Source organism: Physella acuta, unplaced genomic scaffold, assembly GCF_028476545.2.
Source record: "Physella acuta isolate Inbredline_101_S28 unplaced genomic scaffold, ASM2847654v3 ptg000114l, whole genome shotgun sequence".
In the NCBI taxonomy this organism is placed as follows: Eukaryota; Metazoa; Mollusca; class Gastropoda; family Physidae; genus Physella; species Physella acuta.
In genome coordinates, this window is record NW_026731634.1 from 969,373 (window position 1) to 975,867 (window position 6,495).

General features: G+C 34.5%; 1 pseudogene; it reads right to left on the bottom strand.

The window, feature by feature from the left end:
- Positions 1 to 3,047: 3,047 nt before the first annotated feature.
- Positions 3,048 to 4,508, bottom strand: LOC131934623 (spliceosome RNA helicase DDX39B-like; annotated as a pseudogene).
- Positions 4,509 to 6,495: the final 1,987 nt, after the last annotated feature.

Sequence of the window (6,495 nt, forward strand, 5' to 3'; positions counted from 1 at the left end):
CCTCCCACCCAGAATAATTCTCAATATTAAACTTTCACTATTAGTCCAATGTCCTAAAAATAGTTGAGGTGCAGACAAATTCGAAAATATCAATTTAGCTTTGGATTATTGGTAGTTCACAGAAAATAGTAACTGGTATAAAATGTTAACGAAACAAAGTAGCAGAAACACTATGGGTAGTGAAGTGCCCCCTTTTTTCTTGTTTTGTTTGCTGTGATGTTGATAAATGTAATTATACTGGAGGTTTAATCTGGGGGTAAACGACAGAAGAGTTACTGCCAAGTTAGACATTACTTTGTGAGTAAAATTGTTGGGGAGGCACAAGAATATCTAACAGTGTAATGTGGTACAGAACCTACTTTTTTGCATCTGTTTATTGTCCCTTTTTATCAGGGATCCATAATTTGACTTAATGAGTTGATTAGTAGATGGTAGTAGATTAGTAATTTGATCATAATGACCAGACTATTCTTTACGTAAAGCTAAAGTGTTTAACTTTAAACCACATTAATATTTTAAGCTACTTATTTTTAAAATTAGTATATGGTTACATTAGGTAATAAAGTAAACAACATTATGTTTAGTTTGAAAATAAATATATTAATGTGCGTTATTTAATTGCGTTCATTGCGTTTTTTTTTTAATTTGTAGCTTTTTAATCTAAAATTGTCTCCCTTGTTCTATTTATGAATAGCGAATTTGGAGGTAACTCATTGCCCTATCAATCGCGAGATTAAATCATCTGCATTAGTACCCGAATTTACATTTCCGAAATCACTTACAAGGCATTTCTGTACAAGCAGTGGCGTCGATAGGTCGGGTATCACCCGGTGCGGGAACGAATGGTGTAAACCCCTCTCCCCCCCCACCCCCCTCCCGAAAAAATCTATATATAGGACTATATATCTATATATAGCTATATATATTTATCTATGTATATATCTATCTATCTATATCTATCTATCTATCTATCTATATATATATATATATATATATATATATATATATATATATATATATATATATATGCCACATATATTTGTAACTCTGTGTATCATCATCATTTTCCGTTCGTGTCCAAGACAAATCGGGCAGATGAAGTAGAGTTCATCTGTTTCAGAGCCCACCTCATGTGAAGGTATTCGAACTCGATCTCTCTACCACTAGGCCACGTCGTCCCTGATTCTGCGTATACGCATGTGTATAGGCATTTAAATATCTTTTTATCTGGATCTATTTAATTTTTTTTTAAACTACGCATTTCGGACTGAAAATGAATAACGTAAAGACTAATTACTTTTTTTTTACAACTTTTGAATCCGCTAGAAGCTCTTTAACTCGTATGGATATAGTAAATTTGAAATCAAATTATTATAATTTAACATATTCCATTGCAAAATATACAACATTTAATGACCAAAATTATTAAAGGCGTCAATGAATTTTTTTTAAACCTTCAGCTGACGAAAGAGTCAACATGGGTTGATGTGGCAAGCCTACACGTTCTATTTTCCTTTTGCACTCCTTTTAATAGTTATGGTTTCCATTATTCATTTTTGTCACTCAAGTTTATTTAACGTAATTTATTTACAGTGGATTAATGCATTTCAAAAGTTGTGTTATTATGTAGCATGCTCTTTTAAATAGAAATTTTGAAAAACAAAATGTTAAGTACATATTGAAAAATATTAATGACAAAGACGAAAATCCGTGAAAAGATATACATTGATTTTAGCCACATATAACACACTTTTTAATAGGAATTGAAAAATAACCCATTAAATATATCAAGCATCATAAATAACAAATCAACTAATTAAGCACAATTAAATGTACAACGATTGTTGTGCTGGTGTCAGCTAACCTCCTCTACACACTTACACACACACACACACACGCGCGCGCACACACATACACACATACACACACAGATACAGACGCACTCACACAAACACATATACACACGCTTATCATTAGCTTGATCGAATGATATGTAGATTAGTATATTTCCGATGTGGTTTCTCCCCAATTCGCTGCAGTGTATGGTGTATTTGGTGTCACCCCCTAACTGTTTGTCGAAGTGCGTCAATTTTTCAAAGATTAGATTGATCCACATAGAAAAGCATTTACGGGCCTAAATCTAACAGTTATTAATTCAAGCGGAAAAAAATCATTGTATCTGTATTAAATTATTACATTTGGTGTCACCCCCCCCCCCCCCGGCCCTCACCCCCAATCCAGATTTGGATGACGTCTCATTTTTTAAAATTCTCAAGAAAAAGTTTTTCCCTCCGGAAAAATTATAGTTCGTGTAACCCCTCACCCGGTGATAGCTTTAATCTGTGCCCAGATAATACTAACGATCTTCATCTAAAGTCGGTTATATATAGAGCTGGATGTAGTATTGTTTTCTATATCGTTTACATGTTTACATCATGGTGTCATCCCTCACCCGCCCTCCCACACAATTTTGACGTGATGTAATATTGTCCCCCCCCCCCCACACACACATTTTTGACGTGATTTATCAATTTTACTCTTAATTTACTCTTAAAAGACTTTTAAACTATAATTAATCATCTTTTTTAATATAGATATTTTGCATTGGTGTAACCACTCGTAAATGTTTTCTAGCTGGCAATGATTCGTCCAGTGTTGGGGGGAAGAACAGAACTGGCACGCTTGTTTTCTCCTGGCAATTGAGATTAGGATGTTTGGTTTTTTTGTGTTAGTTATTATTTTTTCTGTCCCTTTTTAAAAGGGATCCAAAATTATAATTGTTTTTAAATGCATGATATCATTTTGAATATAATCGGATTAGAATGAGCAAATTATTATTTACATAAAGCTAATGTTCGGACTGATTATCCTATAGTTGTTTTTCCCCAAATTTAAAGCTGTTGTAGTGTTGGCCATGTTAGTTACAGAAATCACGACATCACAAAAAACGACCGTTTTTTTAAAAATTAAAATAATTTATTTACATTAAAATATTAAAACAAATGACCCAGAATTGATCCCATCAGCATCCTCTACATTAACGACCTTCAGTATGAGGGCATGTCTATTTCATCTGGCAGCTCTGTGATATTGACCTCAAATCGTTCTTGTACTTTATTCAATATCTTAGCATCATTTTCATCAGAAGCGAATGTAATATCTAGCCCAGGGGTCGGCAACCTTTTGAAGCGGAAGAGCCAAAAATTACAATTATCAAAATTTCCCTGGTTTTTAAGAGCCACTAACATTTTTTATCTTATATTTTTATTAAGATTATTAGTATTTGTTCAAGGAGCTGGAGAGCCGCATCTTGATATCAAAAGAGCCGCATGCGGCTCGCGAGCCGCAGGTTGCCGACCCCTGATCTAGCCCCTTATTCCAAAGCGACCAGCCGTGGCTACCCTGTGAAGATAAGTATCAGAGTTTTTTGGCATATCATAGTTGAAAACAATGTCGACTCTTTCAATATCCATGCCTCTTCCAAACAAATCAGTTGCAACTAAGATCCTTTTCTGGAAATCTTTAAAGGATTGGTAGCGGGAAATCTTTCTTACTGTGTCATGGCTCGATGTATAGCTATTGCTGGAAAATTCTGTTTTTGCAGAAGTTGGGCTAAAGCCAAACAGCGTTCGATGCTCTTGACAAAAATTATGACCTGATTAAACCCCAACACATCAAGAAGTTCAACAAGTTTTCTGTTTTTCTCATTGTCTTTTATCTTTGTATAGTGTTGTTGCAAACCTTGTAGTGTTAGCTTTCAGTCATCATCAACATATACTTCCATGGGATCTTGCATGAACTTCTTGCAAACTGGGCGGATATCCTTGTTTAATGTGGCACTGAACATCATCACTTGCTTCTCATGGGGTGTCATGCGGAATATTTCTTGAACGTCTATGCGAATACCAATGTCTGCAAGCATCTTGTCACACTCATCAAGAATGAAGTGCTTGATATTTTTTATAGCCAAGACTTTAGACCGAGTTAGGGCAAGAATACGACTAGGTGTTCCATCTATAATGTGAGGGCAATTCATTTTAGAACCACTTCAACTTTCTTAATATTCATACCACCAAAGAATACTGCAATCTTTACATTATTGTTGTACTTGCTGAACCTCGCATATTCTTTACTGATCTGAAAAGCAAGCTCTCTCGTGTGTGCCAGCTCTAAAACTGAAACCTGTCCATCAACAGGCTCTAGCTGCTGCAGTGTTGCAAGTACAAACACAGCAGTTTTACCCATGCCAGATTTGACACAAGACATTCATAGATAAGATCGCCTGTGGTATGCACTCATGTTCCAGTTCGGAAGGATGCTCAAATCCACAATCAACTATGGCTCTCAGTAATTCAGGTTTCAAAAGAAAATCCCTAAATCCTGAACTGTGAATTGAAACATAAGTTCATTTAACATATTTCTTAAAGGGGACCATCGCCACCTGCTGCATCTACAGTTGGTTCATTTTCTTCATCATCATAATCAAGGATTACACTATAATCCGCCATTTTAAATTTAAATGGTCCACCTCGGGGATGAAAGCGTCTTCTTAAGTAAAAAAAAAAAAAATAAAAAATAAATAAATTTAGATGTAATTTTATTGGAGGTTTGATCAGGAGTTAAACGACACAAGGGTTACTGCCAAGCTAGACATTACTTTAGGAGTAACATTGTTGTGCACTAGAATATCGAACAGTGTAATTTTGTACAGGTTCGACATTTTTGGCATTTATTTGTTGTCCCTTTTTAAAAGGGATCCAAAATTTTCTATGAATTTGAATACTTAATATGGCGATTTAATGTAATTTGGTCTAAATAAGCAGACTATTCTTTACTTAACGCTAATGTATTTAACTTTAAACTACTCCAGTATTATAAGCTACTTATTACAAAAAATAGTATTTGGTTACAACGTGTAATAAAATAAACATTATGATGTTTTATCTTAAAATAAAAATTTTACGTAGCATTATATAATTGCGTTCATGTTTTCTTTTTAAATTGTAGCGTTTTAGTTTAAAATTGCCTCCCTTGTTTTATTTATAAATAGCGAATTTGGAGGTAACTCATAGCCCTATCGATTTAATCATCTGCATTTGTACCCAAATTTACATTTCCGAAATCACAAGGCATGTGTGTACAAGTCCCTCATATTTACTGCTTTTAGCAGTACATTTATTTTCTACACTAGCAAATGGGATTATCGTTTGTTTATGTACATTTTACTACATGCTACTGTTAAAAACGGTTCAACATTTTGGTCTCCTTTTAAATGGTGTTACGTCTATATCCATGTTTGCCTGTGGTTTTAGAGCTTGGGATTTGTCAGTTTCTGAAGAATTGGGAGGTGTTTCTGAGTCAGTGTTTATTTTACTGCTGGGTATTTCTACTAGTTGCATGTTATAGTTTATCAAGGTTGTTACTGTTGTCATTTCTGAATTGATGATCCGTTTGCTGGTGTGGGATTCTGTTGGTAGCGTACTGCTGCTGTAACTTGTTGTAGAGGGTACTGTGACTTCGTGTGATAGTGTTGTCGGTAATTCCTGCTGTGGTGTGTCTAGTTGGCAATGGTTCGTCCATTGTTGAGGGGAAGAACAGAGCTGACAAGCTTGTCTTGTCTCGGCGATTACGATTACGATATTTAGTGTTTTGTATTTGTAGTTTATGTTTAGGTTGTGTCGGACGGTTGAGGTTTTGTCAATTTTGTTGTTGTGGCTGTTTGTTTGGTGGTTTTTAATATTTTCGCACGTGTTTGCGTTGCTTTATGTACTAACTTACACTCTAAATAAATGTGTTTTCCAGTTTCCTTTATGTTTTGTTTACATGTTTGACATGTTATTTTGAATTTTTGATTGGACTTTATATTTCGTGAAACTGGTGTTGTGTTAAAGATCAGTCAGCATGCTATATCCCATATTTCTGTTGTAATGTCTATTTTGTGGATAAATATTGGGTAAGTATTGGTAAACATTGTGTAAGCATGGGTAAACATTGTGTAAGTATGGGTAAACATTGTTTAAGTATGGGTAAACATTATGTAAGCATTTAGTAAAATTGTGTTAGCATTTGGTAAACATTGTGTAAGTATGGGTAAACATTGTGTAAACATTTATTAAACATTGTGTTAGTATTTGGTAAACATTGTGTTAGCATTTGGTAAACATTGTGTCTATGATTGCGTTAGGTCTAATTATTTTTTAATTGTAGCTTAACTTATTGCCCTGGCAAACGCGAGATTACATCATCCACATTTTGCAAAATCACTTTCAAGGCGTATGTGTATAAGTCCCTTATATTTTTTGCTTTAAACAGTTCTTTTATTTTCCACATTAGCAGATGGGATTATCGTGTGTCTATTTACATTGCGTAAAATACACTTGTTAAGACGACTAAACACTGTGGTCTTGGGTTTCTGAAATAAAAGTTATTCATCGTGTGATAGATAGATTAGAGAGACCTCGGTTATCTTTATGGGAAAATCTTCATTAACACACC